Genomic DNA, 23,093 nt, shown 5'->3' with positions numbered 1-23,093 from the left:
TAATGTCCAGTCAAGTGGTGATGGTCATTGGCATGTATGCATAATAACTCAAGAAGTAGGTTGAATTTTTGCAAGTATAATTGCGGTCGATTACCCTCCAGTTGGGTATTTCACAACTTGGATGACGTGGCATGACCTTGGACCGAAGAGGAGGGAGAGTCGATGTAGAACGACATTGAGCAAAAGGACCACAAGTTGAGGTTTTGGTTTGGAAATCACGCTGTAAATGGTTGTGGAGTTTTTGCTGTAAAACACAAGCAGCTGTCGATAGCTGATGTGGCAAGTGCTTTTGGCGCTAGATTTGAAAGCATTGACTTTTGAAGCTTTTGGGACCAGTTTTTGAAAGCAAGTGACCTTTGGGGCTCTTAAGCCGTTTAAAAGCAAGATGCTAAGGGTGCATAAAAAGAGAAGCCTTGTGCAAGATCTTGGCGTCCAATTGGAGCTAGACTCGTACTGACAGTTGTATCTTGTGAAGATCAAGAATAAAGATATATTGAAAGGGTGCCTAGTTAGGGGCTAGTGCATTTGGCAATGGAACTCCGCCACGCGTGCCTCGTTCAAGTGCGGTATTCTCTTTTCAATTCAAGTGTTTTAAGTGCTAAAGTTGTCTCCAATTGTTCTTTTTAGCGTGCCCTTCTTGCTATAGAGAGCAAAATAACCATAGGCTACTGGCAAGAAAACTAGCCCCATCAGGAGCATTTTCCAGTGCATTAAACCTAATTTTCCTATTTTTGACATTTTTCACTTATTATTTTTAAGTGACTTTTGTTGGGAACTGGGTAGGGCAATTTGCATAAGATAATATATAAGGAAACCAGAGCTAGCACTTTCTGGCAGAAGAGAGGCAGGGCACAAGCAATATCACATGCACATCTAACCCTATGTGTACGTGGACAAGCTACTTCATGACATGGGTTCAGTTCAATTCCGTTCAGTTAGATTAGGAAGTGATCTAGCACTTTTGTGAGTCTGTTCGCACATCGTGCATATCCAGATATATATCCTCTGGTTGCACACAACATGATCATCAGATTTCCATCAGGAGCATTTTTACAGTGCATAGACCTATTTTCCCTATTTTTGACATTTTTCGCCTATTATTTTTAAGTGACTTTTGTTGGGAACTAGGTAGGGCAAATTTCATAAGTTTGTATATATAGAAACCTAGCGCTGGCACTTTCTGGCAGAAGAGGCTGTACAGACTTGGACACTCCAAGTCAAGAATCTACCATGACAGCACCAAATAACCACTTCAAAACAGTTCACAATTCACAATTGATTCAACACTGGCCCGGCGGAGTTCCGTGCCTAGAGATATTGGCCCCAAAGAGTGGCGCCCCTTTCGGTATTTTCTTTGTATTAATCTGAGTTCAAAGTACAAGAGTGCGAGCAGGCGCTCAACTCAGACTCTGCGTCCAGATGCTCTGAGTTGTGAGTGGCCTGCTCACATATTTAAAGGTACAACGGTTGCTAAAGGCAGAGCCCCAAAAGCTGAAATCAAAAGCTTCAAGTAAAAGCTTTGAAAATAAAGCAAAAATTCTTTCTCTTTCTTTCTTTTAATAAATAAAGCAGAGAGGCTTTCTCTTTCTCTCTCTCTTGCTAAAATAAAGGAAAGAGGCTACTTTTTCTTGCTGCCGCAAAACGCGGCGATCCGTACAGCTGCCACGTGTCAACCAACCCTTGATTTTTGGTGCAAAATCCGGCAGCCAGCCACGTCAGCATTTCCAGGGTGTTGGGCAGCCAGTTAGGGTTTTTGATTCTCTGCAGTTAGGGTTAGGGTTTCAGCAAATTAGGGTTTTTTACAGAGCGGGCAGCCGCGTCATCACTTTGTGACATACCCCCCTCTTGAAAGCATTGTAAGCGCCCTCGGATTTATCGACAATGTAGCTAGCAATCGCATCTAGATCCAGTTAAGACCTCATGGATGCCCGATTGACTAACCCCTATGACAACCATGTCTATTCGAGATCAATTAGACCAAAAATGCTGCAGTCATTTTGTCTATCAGTTCCGCACTTAAAAACAAGTCAAGAATAAATTAGTTTCATATTCAGGAATTCCATTTCATAAAGTCATACAACAGAATACTGTCAGCTCTTAGTATCCCTGAAGCTCAAGGAGATATCAGTGACTCTAGTATGCAAAAATTCGAGGCATCTGTTGACAAAGGAGCGGAGTAACTTCCCTCTTGTGCATCCCACTGCACCAGATCTGCGGCCAAGCTGAATTCTGGGTTCCCTTTGGAGTAGACTATACTAAGCCAAAAGCTTCGAGGTCAAGTTTCACAATCTGAGGAGTATCTGCTAGGTCCTCCTCCTCCATCCACTTCGCATCCAATGCAGGATAGTTCTTGAATTTAACCAAGAACTGCCTTCGTATTTTACCCTTATTCTTTGTGTCCTTATGTGCCAAAATCTGTTTAGGAACAAGGATCTCCTCGTTTTCCTCCACTTCGGGTTGCTTATCGGGCTCCCCATCATCAGACACCACCTTTAAAAGGTTTCCAAGAGACTCACATGAAATGCATTGTGAATCCTCCAAGTGTTAGGCAGTTTCAGTCAGAAGGAGACATCGTTGATCTTTTCAGAGATCTGGAAAAGTCCGTAGTATCTCATACTAAGCTTTGGAAAAAGCCTCTCCTTTCCCTTTTTCTTTCTCAGGTGTGCCTTCTCAAAACGTAAGAGCACCCGATCATACTCCTTCAATTTCAAATCGCGACGATGGCGATCGGCTGCCTTCTTTTGTCGTTCTTGAGATTTCTGCAAAGCCTCATGGACCTTGGCAAAAGTCGTGTCTAAGTCGCGCATATACTCATCCGCTTCAAAAATCTTATCTTTCGTGCTTAGGAAGGGTGGAACCTTCGTAGCACCTTCAACAATCTCAAATGGCGCCTTCCCCGTCGAAGAGTGTATCGTGTTATTGTAGGCAAATTCCACCAAAGGTAGATACTTTTCCCATTGAGTCTTTTGATTCGAGATATAAGACTTCAATAAATCTAAAACCACGAATTCGCAATCTCAGATTGCCCATCAGTCTGCGGGTGGAACGATGATGAGAACTGCAACCGCGTGCCAATGTTCTCCCAAATTGCCTTCCAAAGCAAACTCGTAAATTTGGGGTCCTTGTCGGAAACAATCGTCTCAGGCATGCCATGTAATCTGAAAATCTGGGCCACAAACAGTCTTGCTAAGTGATCCGGCTTGACTGTTTTCTTCATTGGAATGAAATGAGCGTGTTTGCTAAATCTGTCAATAACAGTCCAGATACTATTGTGACCACTCTGTGTTTTGGGGAGATCAAAAATGAAATCCATTGCAATACTTTCCCATGGGCGGTTGGGTATGGGCAAAGGCTGTAACAATCCTGTGCTTTATGCCTGTCAAACTTCACCTTCTGGCATACCAAGCAACTGCGCACAAACTCTTCCACATCCTTCTCGAGTCTCGGCCAAAGAAATCTCTCTCTACCCCTTTCATGGTGGTAGCAATGCCGTGATGACCCGTAAAAGGTGGACAGTGGCATTCAGTCATAACCTTTTCTCTCAACGGCTGTGTAACGGACAACATGGTTTTCCTCATCAAGTAGCCATCCAGAATGGAATATCCCGCTACTGTCTCCCCATCCCGTATCCGTGAGAAAACGTCTGCAGAATCTGGATCTGTGACATATTGGTCGACCATATCCTCGAAGCTTCTATGATGTATCACGGAAATAGCCAAAACCAACGGTTTTCGAGACAAAGCATTTGCCACCACATTCTTCTGTCCCTGAACATGGACAATCTGGAAGTGAAACTGTGACAAGATGTTCGCCCACCGCATCTGCTTTTCCGATAGCTGCTTCTGTGACAAGAAGTAGCGTAAACTCTGATGGTCTGTAAAGACAGTAAAATCCGCTCCGAGTAGGTAATGCCGCCACTGAGTAAGAGCATGGATAACCGTGAAAAGCTCTTTCTCATAAATCTGTGCTGTCATTTCCGGCCTTGAGAACAATCCGCTCTCGTAAGCAATGACATGGCCTTCTTGCATTAAGACCGCACCGAGACTACGACCACAAGCATCACAATATACTTCAAATGACTTCTGCAACTCCGGCAAAGTCAAAACTGCTTGGGTAGAGAGATACTTCTTTTGGCCGAGACTCAAGAAGGATGTGGACGAGTTTGTGCGCAGTTGCTTGGTATGCCATAAGGTCAAGTTTGACAGGCATAAAGCACAGGGATTGTTACAGCCTTTGTCCATACCCACCCGCCCTTGGGAAAGTATTGCAATGGATTTCATTTTTGATCTCCCGAGAACACAAAGTGGTCACGATGGTATCTGGACTGTTATTGACAGATTTAGCAAGTAGGCTCATTTCATTCCAGTGAAGAAAACAGTCAAGCCAGATCACTTAGCGAGACTGTTTGTGACCCAGATTTTCAGATTACATTCTCAACAGTAAAGAAAGTGCATGTTTCTGGGCATGCCTCTGGAAGGTCAGGCAAAGGTGGCTGCCCTGATGCTGTATAGAGAGATGTAGCATATTCCCTCCATGTCTCTGTGGAAGTGATGGCTGGCGGTGGAGAGTGCTCATTGAAAAGCCTCCATGCCTCACTAGAGTCTTGACTCATAAACAGCTGATAGAGATCACGCTCTAATTGAGATAGGTAAGCCCTTTTCTTTCGTCGCACTAGGCGGTGGAAGATAATACGTGACTGTCTATGTGTAGTAGTACCCATGAGCACCTCTCTCTGTAATCTAATCCTTATCTCTCTACACTCCTCATCATACCAATTGTTTTGAGGCATCCTCCCAGATTGCTTGCGTGTAGGTTGGCTATGGGGATATGCCTCTGATGCTGCATCATGCAGCGTCTCGGTCAGAATTTGGGTGAGCTCATCTAGTGGTCATCCTGGCTTCTGAGTGCATAGCTGCCTGTATATCTCATCAGTGTATACGTGATCCGTCTCCCTCGTGAAGGTATACCGAGTATGTGTGGAGGCCTCTCTCAATGGAGCTATGTTGAATTGGAACGATAGAGTGAAAGACAAGATAGCATGATCGGCAGTTACCCCAACCGGTCTAGTTCCCACCACAAAATCCTGAAAGGAAGGAATGAGTCCTGACAGAGCCATAACATAATCCATTGTACTAGCGCCATGCCGATGTGGAAAGCATGTAAACCACCAGCTTGCAGGGAATCGCTGTAGGCCATTCAAAATGGCCAATCCATGTGCAGTCTCCATATCAATCAAGTATGTGCCATACTCAGTGTGCTCCTCATCCTGTGATAATCTAGACATGCCCATTTCTGTAATATCAAGCTCCCGCATCAACTCCTCTGAGGTATCATAGAATACTGTGTGGTGGTGGGCAGTCCTAGCATTGAAATCCCCCAAGATAATAATGTCGCCGTCTTTGGAAAACTCCCATATATTATCATCTAAAATAGAGAAGGGGGATTGTCCTCTAGGTGATGCATATACTGACGTACTAGGAGGAAAATAGCAAATAGCGATGTAGAGATATCTGCCTGTCTCTGCCTTCAGTCTCACCCACATATACCTCGCATGCTCATCCCTCCGAGCTATATGTATCAGAGACTGTAGCTCCTCTCTGAATAAGACTGCCACTCCTCCTGAAACTATCCTCAAAGGCCCCTACATCAAGGCGCAAAGATCCATTACAATTCCATGTAGCCACTCTGAGTGTGGTCCCTATCACGAGGACGTGGCAGTTATTAACCATGTCACAGAGATGTGGCAACTGCTAACCTTGGTTGTTGGTTTCTTTCCAATGGGGTTTATTTTATTTGTTTTGAGACCCTCTTTTTGAAGTAGCAAACGGTCGGACATTGTATGGCCAATGTGAACGGTAGATTCATCCGCAGACGGGAAGTGGTCGGCACTGGAATTCGTATGGTAAGAGGATGTCTAGGCTCATAGCAAGATCATATAGGTCCCCCCGTTGCACTTAGCAAGTTGGTGGATACTAGGAAGTGAACTCAATTAAGGCGTAAAGTCAAGGTGGGACTACCAACAAAAAGTATCCGACAGTTGGGCCACATTGCATTTTTGGATGCGGTCCCAATGAGGATAGATGGTCAGAAGACCAGTGGGAGCCCAACGGAAGCATCTCCTAAAATTTAGGCAACTGCTATTTTGGGCCGTGAAATGTGTTCGCGTCATTACCTCCGGTATGACTAGGGGAACACTTGATAACTCTGCCGCGAAGTCAACTGACGCGTCGGTTGGGATATTTTTAAGCGGCGAACCCGAAACGGGAAAATGCTTGAAAATGCGCCAAGTGTCACATTTTCGTGAACTTTCCTCTTGCAAAAAAATGGGCGCTGATTTTTATGCTGGGAGAGGCCTCATTTCAGCTTTTGTCACAGGTTAAGAGCTATGGAGTGCTTCCTTTCCCTCTCATGTACAGTGTGGTGCTAGGAGTGATGCCCTGCACACTACACACTGCTCTCTCTCCCCCCTACGTGCAGTTATGTGATGCCCCACAAGAGGGCTACTCATTTGACTGATGTACAATTGTGTGGGTTCATGCTTTTGTGCCGAGGCAAGAGCCTCCTTGAGCAGGAACAGGGGTAGCTAACTGCTGCTCCAAAGCAGGCACTGGTGAGGGTCATAACCTCACCGTACAGGTGCAAAATCAGCGCTGTGTATGCGCTGTAAATTCACTGTTTTTCAGCCATACGGATGCCAGGACCATTGGGAATCGTGCCCCACTGGCAGAGGACAGTTAGGGGACTGTTTGGGGCTGAAAACAGAGCAAAAACCAGTAAATACAGCGTGCTGAATTTACTGTTTTTGGACAGGAATCAGAGGGTATACGACAGTGCAAGCGAGTTCCAGCAGGGGAATTGGTTTCGTGCAAGTTTTGGGGTTGTTATGCTGCCGAAATTTGGCCAAATCAAATGGTATCTAGGTGGATACACGTGAAGGATTCCCAGGACCTTACCTTGTAATTTACCCTCCTAAAGAATAAAGAAATACCGAAAGGGGCGCCAATTTTGGGGCCTATAGGTTGTCGGCGTCTGCTCGGAGCATTCTAGCTTCCGAGCCGTGTGTGTGTTTAAGTGTTAACTCCCGTTACAGGTCTCCTTTGCAAAGTGCTCTGTGTGTGTGTATAAAGTAAAGAATTTCGGGTGAAAGCCAACGCCTACCGCCCTACGGGCCGGTTTCATGGTTCCGTTGCCGGGACATCAATCACTTTTTCCTCAAAGAGTGAGCCTGGATTGTTCAGGGTAAAGACACACAATACAAGAACACGGGGATTACACTATGGCCGACAAGGGGAAGGGAATTATGGAAGAGGGTGCCTCTCCAAAGGACAGACAGGAGATTCCTATGGTTTTTGAGATTGGCGAGAGCTCACGGCCACGTCAGTCTGTACCTCCTGTCAACGTGAATGTCCCTCCAATAGTGCAGGGCTTTATGACAGGGCAACTTGAGGATGATGCGTTCAAGACTCGGTTAGTTGCCGCGGTGAATGTCTTTTCGCAGCTGGTGCAGAATCCGAGGTTTATGGAATTCTTGCAAGCGCCACCAGTGCAACAGCAAAATAGGCAACCTACGCCGCGTACGGAGCTTGTTGAAGCTCAAGCCCAGGTACTTCATGAGGCGCAGGAGGAAAGGGAACACTCGCATGTGGCGGAGTCGGGGGCTCCAAAGCAGGTTCCTCCCGTGCTTGAACAGGTGGCTAGAACGCCTATTCCACAGGTTATGCCAGTTCAGCCCGCCACCTTTCAGAGCCAGCATGCTGTCTTGAATGGACAGGGAGCTGGATACCAGGCTATGCACTCAGTTTTTCCACCACCCACGGTACATCCTGGGTATTTCGGGGGTGGATCAGTGTTCCAAAGTATGGCTGGTTATGCGTCTGGAAGTCAGCCGTACATGCCAGGAACAGTGTTCGGGGGTATGCAAGGCATCATGCCAAACCCCATGTATGGTACTATCGGCATGCAGCAAGGTTTCCACGGCAACCAGGGCCAGTTTGGGGTGCCATAGGGTCATTTTGGCATGGCTGGTTTTTCTGGACAGCAGCCAGATATCGCACCTCTGACGCAAAATGTGAATGGCCAAGGCGTGCCGATCATGCCTAGTACAGTGCCCATGTTGCAGACCATCCCGTATGACAACTTGGGGGCACTAGAGAAGCCGAAGGCTTACAAAGAGGGTGGTGCAGCAGTAAAGTTCAGTACCTTCAGTGGTTTCGAGGACAAGACAAAGGCACTCACTTTCCTCCAGCAGTTTGATACAGCTTATGCGGGAGGGAATTTTACAGAGGCCTCGAAGGTCAGAAAAGCTGCCACTTTCTTAAAGGACAATGCGCTTACATGGTGGACGACATTGTTAATGCAAGGATAGGCACCCGCCACTTGGGTTTACTTCAAGCAAATGTTTGCATCTGCTTGGCTATCAAATGAATTTGAAGCCGATGTCCTGACAGATTGGCACCAGCTTACGGCAGCTTCGTGCAAGAGCTTGCTAGAGTACAATAGTAGGTTTTGTAAAGCATTACTCTCAGTGACCTCCTACAGATTTGTGCCATTGACAGAGCAGATAGAGAAGTATTGTTGTGGGCTGCCTAAAGGGCTTCGTGATTACTGTACAAAGAACAGAGTGGCTACTCTTACTCAGCTTATGGAAGTTGCGAACACTGGTCTTGCCTTGTTGAAAGGAGAGGATAGTAGATTTCCGAGCAGTGATAAAGGAGGGCAGCAAAAGAAAAATTCAGCGAAGAAGCCCTTTGTGAAAATGGCTCCTGATGCGTCACAGGGGTCAGAACAGGCCACCAAAGACAAGGATTCAGCTGGGACTTCTGGAGCGTAGGCAAAGAAACAGAAAAGGAAGCCTTTTGTGCGCAAGTCGCTCGAGGAAAAGAAGGTCCTAATGGTTGAGAACAAATGCTTTATATGTGAGCAGCCTGGTCATATTTCTATCAATTGTCCACAAAGGAAAAGGCCAGCTGACTCAGAGGATAAAGAAGACCAGAAAGGCAAGAAGCCAAAACCCATGGCAGGTTTAGTGCCAGACATGGTGGGTGACAGGCCCAGCACAGAGTTATGCAGGGCATGGGGTAAAGTTAGGGATGAGACGACACTCATCTTCTTTGATCCAGGTGTCAAAGCCAACTTTATCTCACCAGAGTTAGCTATGAAGCTGGGCATCAAAGCTGAAGAGATGGGGTACACAGCAGAGGCAGGGTTGGCATGTCCTGGCCACTCAGAGTGTGTTACTCCCATCATTGGAAAACTGCGTCTGCATATTCAGTCGTATGTGGACACTGAAGAGTTTTACATCATGCCGCTGGAAGGTTGTGACGCCTTGTTGGGGATCCCGTGGATGTTCCGAGTGCATGGAGTCTTGGATGCCTACAACAAAAAGATCACTGTACAGCATAGGGGCAAAACTCACATCTTGGATGTTAAGCTTAAAGGAGAGTCAGTCCCTATTGTATCTGCTTCTGCTATCACTTTTGTAATAAAGAATCATCTTTCTGTGTACTTGATTTTTGCACGTGATGTCTCAGATAGTGATCAATCAAATTTATCTGTGTTAGATAAAGAAAGGTCAGCATTTTTGCAAAAGTTTAGTGACTGTTTTTCTGATTCATTACCGTCGCAATTGCCGCCAGAGAGACCTGAGGACCATCGGATAGATTTGGTGCCAGGGTGTAGCCCACCAAATAGACCTCCCTACAGGGTTAGTGCGGCGCAGCAGAAAGAGATTATGGGCCAGGTTGAGGAGTTATTAGAGAAGGGGCTGATTCAGCCTAGTTCTTCACCCTTTTGCTCCCCAGTGCTCCTAGTGCAGAAGAAGGATGTCTCATGGCGCATGTGTATTGATTACCGTGCGTTGAATAAGAATACCATCAAGAATAGGTTTCCTATTCCTCGCATTGATGATATTCTCGATCGTTTAGAGGGTGCTGCAATTTTCAGCAGGATAGACCTTAAGAGTGGGTACCATCAGATTCGTATAAGGCCAGAGGATGTGTACAAGACTGCGTTTAGAACGACATTTGGTCTTTATGAGTTTCTAGTGATGCCGTTTGGGCTAACAAATGCTCCTGCCACGTTCAACAGAATGATGGACCGGATTTTCCGCTCGCATCAACAGTTTGTTGGAACATTCTTCGATGACATGATTGTGTATTCGAAGAATGAAGAGGAGCATAGGCGTCACTTGACCATTGTGTTCGAAGAGCTGCGCAGTCATAGGTTACTTGTCAATCCTAAGAAAAGTGAATTCTTCCTCGAAGAGATCCACTTTCTGGGCCACATAGTCTCAAAGGATGGTGTTAGAATGGATCCCACAAAGGTCGAAGCTATCAAGACATGGCCAGACTTGAAGACTGTGCACGATGTCAGAAGCTTCTTGGGATTGTGTTCCTACTATAGAAGGTTTATCAGAAATTTTGCAGAGATAGCATCGCCTCTTCACGCATTGCAAAAGAAAGAGGTCACTTTCAGATGGACCCTAAAAGAGATTTCAGCTTTTAGTCTCTTAAAGGAAAAGTTGACTTCAGATCCAGTTATTGTTTTACCAGATCTCAGGAAGTCATTTGTGGTCCAGTGTGACGCGTGTGGCAGTAGCATCGGAGCAGTGCTAATGCAAGATGGACGGGTAGTAGCCTATGAAAGCCGAATTTTGCAAGGGCCAGAGAGGACTATGCAAGTCTATGAGAAAGAGCTCTTGGCCGTGATTCATGCGCTTTCTAGCTGGAAGCACTACCTCTTAGGTGCTGATTTTGTTGTCCAAACAGATCATCAGACCTTGCGATACTTCTTGACACAGTCAAAGTACCGAAAAGCATATGCGATGGGCAAACATTCTTTCCATGTTCCACTTCCAGATTATGCATGTGGAAGGCAAGAAGAATGTTGTGGCTGATGCGTTATCAAGAAAGCCACAAATTTCAGCTGTGTCAATTCCTTATCATCATGAGTTAGATGACATGAAGGAACAATATACTGCTGATGAAGATTTTGCAAGGATCTTTGAACAGTTACAAGAGGGGCAACATCACGAGCACTACCTCCTCAGAGATGGTTTTATGATGATGCATGGCAGACTTTGTGTCACTAGGCCACTGTGACATAAGGTCATGGAAGAGAGTCATGTCCCACCGTATGCAGGGCATCGTGGCATAGATGCAACAGTTAAAGCAGGAGAGACGTTCTTCTATTGGCCTACCTTGAGGAGAGATGTGGATGCCTTTGTGTGAGCATGCATAGTTTGCCAAAAGGTCAAGTTTGACAGGCAAAAGGCACCAGGGTTGTTACAATCATTGCCGATTCCGAATAAGCCATGGGAAAGCATTGCTATGGACTTTATCTTTGATCTTCCAAGGACACCAACAGGGAATGATGGTATATGGACCATTATCTGCAGGTTCAGCAAGCAAGCCCATTTTATCCCTGTCAGGAAGAAGATAAAATCTGATCAGATGGCACGCTTGTTCATGTGCAATGTGTTTAAGTACCATGGTATGCCACAATCGATTATCAGTGATCGTGATCCTCGCATGACCAGTTTGTTCTGGAGAGGATTGTTTGAGAACATGGGTACTACGCTCAAGTTCTCGTCTTCGTTTCATCCACAAACTGATGGACAGTCAGAAGAGGCCAATTCTACTGTCTTAGATCTGCTGAAATGCTATGTGTCAGATAATAAAGGCAAGTGGGAACAGTATTTGCCTATGCTTGAGTATGCGTACAATAATACGGTGCATTCGTCTACTGGCAAAGCACCTTTTGAAATTGTTGAAGGCGGCAAAAAGGTTCCTCCCATTTTGCACACAAAGGACAAGATCTTTGAGGCAGATTGATATGTTGAGAACATGGATGAGATGTATAAGAAGATTAAAGTTGCCTTGGAGAAGACTCAGGCAAAACAGAAAAAGGCTGCTGATCGTCACCGTCGTGAATTGCTACTATCACCTGGTGATTGGGTTCTGCTAAGGTTCGAAAAGGCAAGGTTAAAGAAGATGAAGGGCAAGGAACGGCTGTTTCCTAAGCTTAGCATGCGTTACTATGGGCCTTTTCAAGTGCTTGACAAGATCAACGATGTGGCTTACAGGCTGAAACTGCCTGATGCGTGGAAGATTCATAATGCGTTTCACGTGAGTCTTCTAAGACCCTTCGTGGGTGATGTGCTAGAAGATATGCCAGTTGAGGATCAGCCAGAAGTTGAGGAACTTGATGAGATCTTGGTACCTGAGCAAGTTTTGGCACATAAGGACAGAAAAGTTAAAGGACAAGTTGCAAGACGTTATTTGGTGAAGTTCAAGAACTATCCACCTATGGATGCAAAGTGGATGGAAGAGCATGAACTGTCAGAGTCACCAAATGTATTGCAGCTCTACCTTGAAGCCTTTGGGTTACAGCCTACTTATGCCCCAACCCAACGTGTGCAAAGGAGGGGTAATGATAGAGCTAGTACATCAAATGTACATATGAGTTCAGTGCCATAGATGGAAATGGCAAAAGTATGAAGGCCTCATTAAGTCATTTGTATCTATGTATGTTACGACCTTTCTTGCGGATACATGCGATGATAAAAGAGTGTTAATAGCACAAGATCATCAATGGCGTGTATTTATGGAATGCAATCGAGGACGTTTGCGATTTCAAGAGGGGGGTATGCCACGAGGACGTGGCAGTTATTAACCATGTCACAGAGATGTGGCAACTGCTAACTTTGGTTGTTGGTTTCTTTCCAATGGGGTTTATTTTATTTGTTTTGAGACCCTCTTTTTGAAGTAGCAAACGGTCGGACATTGTATGGCCAATGTGAACGGTAGATTCATCCGCAGACGGGAAGTGGTCGGCACTGGAATTCGTATGGTAAGAGGATGTCTAGGCTCAAAGCAAGATCATATAGGTCCCCCCGTCGCACTTAGCAAGTTGGTGGATACTAGGAAGTGAACTCAATTAAGGCGTAAAGTCAAGGTGGGACTACCAACAAAAAGTATCCGACAGTTGGGCCACATTGCATTTTTGGATGCGGTCCCAATGAGGATAGATGGTCAGAAGACCAGTGGGAGCCCAACGGAAGCATCTCCTAAAATTTAGGGAACTGCTATTTTGGGCCGTGAAATGTGTTCGCGTCATTACCTCCGGTATGACTAGGGGAACACTTGATAACTCTGCCGCGAAGTCAACTGACGCGTCGGTTGGGATATTTTTAAGCGGCGAACCCGAAACGGGAAAATGCTTGAAAATGCGCCAAGTGTCACATTTTCGTGAACTTTCCTCTTGCAGAAAAATGGGCGCTGATTTTTATGCTCGGAGAGGCCTCATTTCAGCTTTTGTCATAGGTTAAGAGCTATGGAGTGCTTCCTTTCCCTCTCATGTACAGTGTGGTGCTAGGAGTGATGCCCTGCACACTACACACTGCTCTCTCTCTCCCCTACGTGCAGTTATGTGATGCCCCACAAGAGGGCTACTCATTTGACTGATGTACAGTTGTGTGGGTTCATGCTTTTGTGCTGAGGCAAGAGCCTCCTTGAGCAGGAACAGGGGTAGCTAATTGCTGCTCCAAAGCAGGCACTGGTGAGGGTCATAACCTCACCGTACAGGTGCAAAATCAGCGCTGTGTATGCGCTGTAAATTCACTGTTTTTCAGCCATACGGACGCCAAGACCATTGGGAATCGTGCCCCACTGGCAGAGGACAGTTAGGGGACTGTTTGGGGCTGAAAACAGGGCAAAAACCAGTAAATACAGCGTGCTGAATTTACTGTTTTTGGACAGGAATCAGAGGGTATACGACAGTGCAAGCGAGTTCCAGCAGGGGAATTGGTTTCGCGCAAGTTTTGGGGTTGTTATGCTGCCGAAATTTGGCCAAATCAAATGGTATCTAGGTGGATACACGTGAAGGATTCCCAGGACCTTACCTTGTAATTTACCCTCCTAAAGAATAAAGAAATACCGAAAGGGGCGCCAATTTTGGGGCCTATAGGTTGTCGGCGTCTGCTCGGAGCATTCTAGCTTCCGAGCCGTGTGTGTGTTTAAGTGTTAACTCCCGTTACAGGTCTCCTTTGCAAAGTGCTCTGTGTGTGTGTATAAAGTAAAGAATTTCGGGTGAAAGCCAACGCCTACCGCCCTACGGGCCGGTTTCAGTCCCACAGGTCTCGCGCTGTCATGTGGGGCGCTTCTCCAGAATAACCACTCGCCCATCCCTGTAGGAGGCCACTTTCCCCTTCTCTCGAGCTGTCATTATCTCGGGCATAACTTCTTTCATATGAGCAAGCTGCGTGAGTGTGAAAGGAATATGCCCGTTTTCTTTACTGTAGGACGCTTCTTCAAGAAGTCCTTTTTTGCCTCCATGGATGGGAAGCGCATGATTAGAGCTCTTTCTTTTGAAGTCTCCCCATTTCCTTGTGTCTTCTTCCCTACCCTCCATGCCTTTGCATGAGTAGCCTCACTACCCATCATGCGGAGAGAGAAATGAAATGAAATGAAATGTTATATTAACGTCTTCAAAAGGCCATAGTGACCTATGAAACCAGAAAGTTACAAGGTGGTGGATCTGATACAAAGTCAGAGTCATAGTTACAGGGGACGGACCCTAGGGACGGGGGACGCCCGATTCTGGGACGGGGACGGGCGGGGACGGGTGAGGACGGACGGCAAAAGGGCTGCCAGGCCGGAACGCAGGCAAAACGTCCCTGGGACGGCAGGAGACTTTTTTAAAAATTTGAAAAATTGATCATTTCTAGTGGTTAGTTCCTCTCCAATAGCCATATGTTTGAACTTTGAAGCACCCCAATGGCTATAAAAGCCACCCTTTGGTCCTCATTTCTCGATGTTTTATAAGCACATTTGCGTATATATCACTCATGTTATTTGGTCTAATTAGTGTAAATTTGTGGTCAAAGTGATGCTCTATGTGTGTTGCATGTGTGTAGGTCAAAAAATGCCAAAAAAAATGTTTTTTTTTTTTTTTGCCGTTCCGACCCGTCCTTGTTTCTTGACTTTTGCCGTCCCGTCCCCGTCCCCGTTCCCGACCCCGACCCGCTGTCCCATGTAACTATGGTCAGAGTAACAAAATAACAACAGTACAAAACAAAGATATATACTATGGGATCCTAGACTGGTCGATGTGAACTAAGCAAAAATGGGCGGCTTGTTGGGATAGCTGAATCACAGGAGATCTAGCATCGGTCGTTGGCGGATCTCATCAATCTCCTCGATGGTTAGTAGTCTGACTGGGCGTCGTGCATGCCTGGCCAGAGTGCTCCGAATCTTTTGACGTAGCCTCCGTCGATGCTGTGTAGTCCTCCGCAGTCGTGGTGTTAGGTGCAGCGGAATGAATGTTGTATTTTCTCAAGATTAGTGATCTTTACTGCTCAAGGTTCCTTTTAGTTCTTAGGGAAAGAGAGAGATTTCCGTCTTATGGAGAGTGCTATAATCACGAACAAAGTGAGTGGATATTATGCGTGCAAGTGAATGAGAGTGAGAGAAGGAGAGAGAAGAGATACGACACCCGAGAGGTTGTAAAACCCTCCTCCGAAGGCCCCACTCTCTTCGGCAAGAGTGGTCTATTCTTTGATTGCACAAAGGTGTACAATGCGTATGCAATGGACTATACAACTTGGTCTATGCCGACGACGACGACGACGACGATGACGATGACGATGACAGACGACGACGATGGCTGAAATCTGAGATCTTCTAATCGCTGAATTTCGGGACTGTTTCGGTGGCTGAAAATGACTGTTTTGGCTGCGTTTTCTTGGCTGAAAAATGAGGTTTCTTAGGGCTGAAAACTGATGGTCTTTATGGGCTGAATCTGCTACACTTTAGGTGAATGATGCCGGTCTTAATTTGCTATTGAAATCCAAAAACGCCAGGGGCTGAAATTGGTCCTTCTGTCGCCGGGGTTCTGCAAATGCAAAAACGCTAGGCTGATCTGCTGTGTCCTGATGACGCCGGGGCTGATATGCTGTGCACAAATCGCCAAGGCTGATCTGATGCAAAAATGCTAGGTCTTCTGTGGAGAAAACGCCAGAGTAGTCGCGGGGGTTGGTCTTGCTGAGAAGTTGCCTGTTGAGCAAGGTGCTCCTACTGCCGCTTCTACCATTTAGTGCTAACTTGGGTTTGCTTATATAGAAACTTAGCAAAATTGCCCTACCTACTTTTGTAGGAAAGTCACTTAAAAATAATAAGTGAAAATCCCAATAAATAGGAAAATAGGCTAAATGCACTGGAAAATTCCCCTAACTGATGCGAATGGATTCTGATGGGAATTTCGATGATCATGCTGTGTGCAAATGGAGGATATGCATCTATGCTAAGTGACTGGGCATGCACGGTCTACGAATAGACTCACAAAAGTGCCAGATCACTGCTAATCTAGACTTACTGGACTGACTGAACCCTGCTTTGGTATAGCTTGTCCACGGACACATAGGGTTGGGATGTGTCACGTGACATCCCCTCCTTTTCAAAGTGAGGTACTGGTACCGAACTGTATGGCGTCGAGGGAGATCGCCAACAACATCCGGAATCCTGGAAGGGACTCTTCACCGGCCCACTCTGATGTGTGGGTCGTGCGGTACTTGAACTTCATAAAGGTCTGCAACGCTTGCTTCTTTGGGCCGCGCCGAAAGCGACACAAAGTCTTCTGAATCTCCTTTTCTTGCTTCAACTTCGTCTAGAGTCCTGCTTCTTTCGTCTTCAAGAATCTCTATGGCTGAAAATTCCTGAAACCATCTCCAACACAAAACCATGAACATACCCATTTCATGTAAAGTGAAGGAAACAAATCGTGTCTTCTCTAAAGACTGTGTATGCAATGTAGATGAACATAGAAACGGAGTGAGAACCCGTTCATCAAACACATGCAAACAATGCGATCGAATCTTTTCTGTTTGATCGAAATCAATCAACTGTGGCAATTCACAATGGAAATGCCCATGCTTAGTGCTCATACTATCATGTGCTCTTTTGGAAACTGTGTCATGCCAAGGAAGAGACATGGAATGTGACTTCCTTACATACAAACTTTTCAGCTTTTCATGAACAATCCACATACATTCGTGCTCATCCATGAGAGAAACGTGCTCAACATACAATATGTCATGCCTAGGAAAAGGGATCACATAACGATGCTGACTAAAATACAGGAAACGATCACGAATGAAACACTCGAACAATGCGTGCGTATCAATCATGCGAACACATAATACTTCCTGTGATGGTTCTTTGGACCAAGGCTCGAGAGCCAAGATCGCTTCTTCGGGGTCTATCGAATCTTCTTGTGGAGGATCTGTGGACCTTGACTCGAAAGCCAAGATCAATTCTTGGTGATTGATCGAATCTACAACGAGGTTAGCTTCGCTAGAAAAAGTATCCACTAACACATCATCCGTGTGAACAATCACATCATCTTCATGCAACTCATCATGCTTGTGAGAAATCACATCTTGAGCATGCAAATCATCATGCTTATCATTGTCATTCAAATCATCATGCTTAGCAATATCATGCAAATCATCATGCTTATCTTTGTCATCCAAATCATTGTGCTTATCATTGTCAATCAAAACATCATGCAAGGCATTGCCAATCAAATCATCATCATGCTTCACACAATCATGCAAATCCTGTGTGTCATGTTGTGGAGAAGAAGAGACTGAGAGAGTCTCCTTTTTCCGATTCTGATGCATCTGTGCCTGAGCTTGAGAAAAGAGTCGCAATAACTCTTGCATTTGTGCTTTGTTCTCGCGATAAAATTCTGCTTCTATGGCTGCCCTTCTTTCTTGGTACTTACGCTCGATGGCTGCTATATCTTCTTCGTAGGCTTTTCTTTCTGCTTCTCTGTCTTGGTCCAACTCCTCCATAGGAGTTAGTGCAATCTTTGTCGTAGATGGGGAAGGGTCGGAAAAACCTCCCGGTGGGGAAAATTCTTCTTCACCTCTCTCATGCTCATCACTTCCAAGCGAAGTATCCAATCCGCTTCGAGTGATGATCATTCTACAATCGTGGGTTCTTGTGGGTTCGTGTGGGTTCTTGTGTTCTTAAGTCCACGAGGGACTTGGGTTCTTGCGGGTCTTGGGTTCTTAAGTTCACGAGGAACTTGGGCTCTTGGGGGTCTTGAGGTTCTTGAGGTTCTTGAGGTCCTTGACTCGTGAGAATCTTGGGTTCTTGAGGTTCTTGAGGTTTTCTTTCGCTTGCAAATCGCGTTAGAGAAGGATCTTCTCTTCACCCGAGTTCAACTCCTTTCTGCGGGCGCACCCCTTGGCGGCCTTGCGCTCACACCAAGGTTGCTTTTTCCCACCTCACGTCGATTGGCCGGCCGCTAAGTGCACGGTCTGCTCTCAATGAGTGAAAAGAGACACAAGGGGAGGCTGGACAAGCCCTTCTTTCTTGGGATTCCTGTCACTCTTCAACAAAACACGATTAGGAATCGCCACGCCCAAGTAAACTTGGGTTCGTGCGACCGTAACAAGCAAAAAAAAATCTTGTGGTTCTTTCCTTGAGTAATGCAGAACACTTCCAAAGCTCTGATACCAATGTTAGGTGCAGCGGAATGAATGTTGTATTTTCTCAAGATTAGTGATCTTTACTGCTCAAGGTTCCTTTTGGTTCTTAGGGAAAGAGAGAGATTTCCGTCTTATGGAGAGTGCTATAATCACGAACAAAGTGAGTGGATATTATGCGTGCAAGTGAATGAGAGTGAGAGAAGGAGAGAGAAGAGATACGACACCCGAGAGGTTGTAAAACCCTCCTCCGAAGGCCCTCGAGAGTGGTCTATTCTTTGATTGCACAAAGGTGTACAATGCGTATGCAATGGACTATGCAACTTGGTCTATGCCGATGACGATGGCGGTGACGACGACGACGATGACGACGATGACGATGGCTGAAATCTGAGATCTTCTAATCGCTGAATTTCGGGACTGTTTCGGTGGCTGAAAATGACTGTTTTGGCTGCGTTTTCTTGGCTGAAAAATGAGGTTTCTTAGGGCTGAAAACTAATGGTCTTTACGGGCTGAATCTGCTACACTTTAGGTGAATGATGCCGGTCTTAATTTGCTGTTGAAATTCAAAAACGCCAGGGGTTGAAATTGGTCCTTTTGTCGCCGGGGTTCTGCAAATGCAAAAACGCTAGGCTGATCTGCTGTGTCCTGATGACGCCGGGGCTGATATGCTGTGCACAAATCGCCAAGGCTGATCTGATGCAAAAACGCTAGGTCTTCTGTGGAGAAAACGCCAGAGTAGTCGCGGGGGTTGGTCTTGCTGAGAAGTTGCCTGTTGAGCAAGGTGCTCTTGCTGCCTCTTCTGCCATTTAGTGCTAACTTGGGTTTGCTTATATAGACACTTAGCAAAATTGCCCTACCTACTTTTGTAGGAAAGTCACTTAAAAATAATAAGTGAAAATCCCAATAAATAGGAAAATAGGCTAAATGCACTGGAAAATTCCCCTAACTGATGCGAATGGATTCTGATGGGAATTCCGATGATCATGCTGTGTGCAAATGGAGGATATGCATCTATGCTAAGTGACCGGGCATGCACGGTCTACGAATAGACTCACAAAGGTGCCAGATCACTGCTAATCTAGACTTACTGGACTGACTGAACCCTGCTGTGGTATAGCTTGTCCACGGACACATAGGGTTGGGATGTGTCACGTGACACGTGGGCGCATGGATTTCCCCAGTTCAGTCGCTCGGTCGATCAGTGTGCCTCTGGTGTGCGATGAGGGGGAGCTCTGCTGTGGGAGTGGCTCTTGCGGTTGTCCCGTGTCTGCTCTGAAGAAGTCTGTGATCCGTCTTTGAGACTGGCTAGCCTCGCCACTCATCATCAACTATCTCTGTGTCTGCGCAGCTCGAGCAAGAACAAACCCAGGCATCTCTGATCCTCGTATCCCATGACTCTTGAGAGTGGTCCAAAACCCTCTCTGAACAAGCAATGGAAGCGGCCTCGTATCTCGTAGTAGACGGGGCAGCGGCATGTATAATGCAACTCTGTCTCAGGCTCCATGTCACACAAGGGGCATGTCCTGGCCTTTGCTAGTACTCCGCTGTATCTCCCAGTCTCAATCCGCAGCCGGTGAGAAGATGTGCGTAACTGGCCAATAGCACATCGTATCCCATGAGACAAGTGGGTGTCCATGTATCTGGGTCTCGTCACAAAACCATCCTTCGTAAGTTGGAGAAGGTGTTCTCTGTAGAAAGCCATCTTCGTGCCCAATTCCTGTGCTGGCTGTATCCATGTCCTCCTGGTGTCTAGTCTTGGCGGATGAGCTTGGTGATCTTTGACTGTGTAAGAGTGAGATGGTGCATCCAATGAGTACTGGAATGGTGGCAGCCTGTCTATGTTGACCCCATGAGCGTGAAACCATGATGCCATCTCCCCATACCAGCATGTTGTATCTCCTTGCATGGCTAACTGTCGAGAGGACTCAAGAGCAATGCGAGCATATCTGTCTCTAGGAAGTTCCCATGTGCGGTTTATGAAGGAGACTGATGTGGTGAGCGCCTCCACCACTAGTGGGGGGGCCGCTAGCTGCGCTCGGATAATGGCCCGTGGTACTGATGCCTTGGCTCTAATGAGCCGTGAGATCATAGAGACGAGAGGTTTCTCCATGTTCCCCCATCCATCTGTGCGACCCGGCCTTCCGTGGTGATCCAATGAAGGTCCCCATATCTCAGCCATAGTAACAGGGAATGGCCGTTTTCAAGTCTCCGTTCCCCGTTCCCATTCCAAGTTCCCGTTCCGAATCCCCGTTCCGTGTTTCAAACGTGAGTACCCGTAACAGGGAATGGCATTTTGTTCCGCGTTCCCGTTCCCGTTCCCGTTCCCCGTTCCGGTTTCGCGTTCCTGGTAACTATGATCTCAGCTCCATAGAGCAATGTTGAAGCCACCAAAGTGTCAAAGAGCCAGAGCTTCGTCTGGGGCTCCTGAAACTGAACCTACGAACACATCTTCTCCAATCTACCCAATGCTGCGTGGGCTCTAGTCAGTCTGGTCTCTGCTGCTCTTCTGAGTGAGAATGTAGGTCCACTTAAAACCACTCCAAGGTAAGTGTAAGCATCTGTGTACTCCACAGTCTCCTGGCCGTATGTGAATGTAGGTGCTGACCTCCTGATCCACTGTGGGGTGGTATTAAACACCATACCTTGGTTTTACCAAGGTTGACAGACAAACCACTTTCGTGGGCAAACCTATGCAAAGCATCCAATTGACGTTGCATTCCCTCTGGAGATTTGGAGATCAACACTATATCATCAGCATATAACAAAAGTGGAATTCATGTCCCTGCCAACTGTGCACCTCTATCACCATCGCTCTCAATGTAGTCAGAAACCTCATCCACATACATACCGAAAAGAGTAGGAGAGAGCGGGCAGCCCTGCTTCACCCCAATAGTGGAGTGAACCGATGTAGAAAGTCCCTCAGGGGTGCGTACATGTCCTACTACTGATCTGTACAATGCCATGATCCGCCAAATGAGCTTTGTGGGTACTCCCATTTCTTGTAATCTGCACATCAATCTAGCTCTGGGTATTGTGTCAAAAGCTTTGCGGAAGTCCACAAAGCTACAATAGATCCGTCTCCCATGAGATCTGTCCTCCTCGATGATGGCCCTGAGTGTCAAGATATGGTCAAGAGTAGAGAAGCCTCTCTTGAACCCTGCCTGCCCAGCTGCACGCATTCCTTCCCTCTCTGCCCATCTACTTAGTTGTTGCTCAAGAATGGATGCATACAACCGTGCCAGTGCGTGTCCAATCATGATAGTGCGATAATTCCCAGGCTCCATGGGGTCTCCTGACTTGAAGATAGGTACAATCGTAGATAAGCTCCAAGTGTCCGGTAGGCCCTCACACATGGCACGGTTAAACATAACTGCTAGAAGCTCTGTTAGTAGGTCTTTGGCATGCATGAAATGCTCAGCGACTAAGCCATCATGATCATATGCTCTCCCAGTCCTCATCCTGTCAATAGCTTTCTTCACCATCTCAGCAGTGAAAAAAGCACATGTGTGTGGGCATGGATCGGGGGGGTTGGGAAGGGGCGGCTGTCTAGGTACTGTGTACAAAGATGATGCGTACTGACCCCATGTCTCTGTGGAGGAAATAGCAGAGGGGGGGGGGGGGGGACTGCTCATGAAAGAGCCGCCACGCCTCACGCGAGTCCTGACTCAAGAATAGCTGGTATAGATCCTGCTCGAGTCGGGCCAAAACAGCCCTCTTCTTCCGCCGCACCAGGCGTCGGAAGTCAATCTGTGACTGTCTGTGAGTGACGTCCCCCAAAAGCACCTCTCGCTGATGTCTGGCGGCACTCCTCATCGTACCAGTTGTTCTGAGGCATGCTCCCTGATCGGCGTCTCTGCTCAGTCTGGGTGTGTGGGTTGCCTCTGCTGTTGCATCATGTAATGTCTGTGTCAGTATAGTAGTTAGCTCCTCCAGAGGTTGCCCCGGGTCCTCAGTGCATAGGTGTCTGTAGATCCCGTCTATGTATACAGAATCCGTCTCCCGTGTGAAGGTGTAGCGAGTAGGGCTGCTACCTGTGGCCTGTGTGCTACACTGAACTGGAAGGAGATGGTCATCGACACTAGAGCATGATCCACTGCCACCTCGACCGATCTGGGCCCAACTGTGAGATCCTGGATACTAGAGATGAGATTCGGCTGTGCCATGACATAGTCCACTGTGCTGGCTCCATGTCTGTGTGGGAAGCATGTGAAACCTCCCGCAGCAGGAAATCTCTGTAGGCCATTCAAGATGGCCAATCCATGTGCGGTGCCCATGTCTATCAGGTGTCGCCCGTACTCTGTATATTCCACATCGTGTGATAGTCTGGACATGCCCGTCTCTACAACATCTAGCTCTCTTAGCATCTCCTCTGAAGTATCATAAAACACTGTCTGGTGATGGGCAGTCCTAGCATTGAAGTCCCCTAGAATGATAATGTCACCATCTCTAGAGAACTCCCATATGTCATCATCCAAAATAGAGAAAGGGGACTCTCCTCTAGGTGATGCATAAACTGATGTACTCGGGGGAAAGTAGCAAATAGCAAGGTAGAGATATTTGTCTGTCTCTGCTTTCAATCTCACCCACATGTACCTAGCCT

At 46.6% G+C, this 23,093-nt stretch overlaps 1 protein-coding gene across 1 annotated transcript in view; it reads left to right on the top strand.

The window, feature by feature from the left end:
* S1P (SITE-1 protease) overlaps window positions 1-23,093 on the top strand; it is a 32,176-nt gene that overhangs the window by 1,494 nt on the left and 7,589 nt on the right. The window lies entirely within an intron of this gene.

Source organism: Adiantum capillus-veneris, chromosome 13, assembly GCF_014529385.1.
Source record: "Adiantum capillus-veneris isolate H3 chromosome 13, ASM1452938v2, whole genome shotgun sequence".
Classification (NCBI taxonomy): domain Eukaryota; kingdom Viridiplantae; phylum Streptophyta; class Polypodiopsida; order Polypodiales; family Pteridaceae; genus Adiantum; species Adiantum capillus-veneris.
This window is presented reverse-complemented; position numbering and strand designations above follow the sequence as displayed.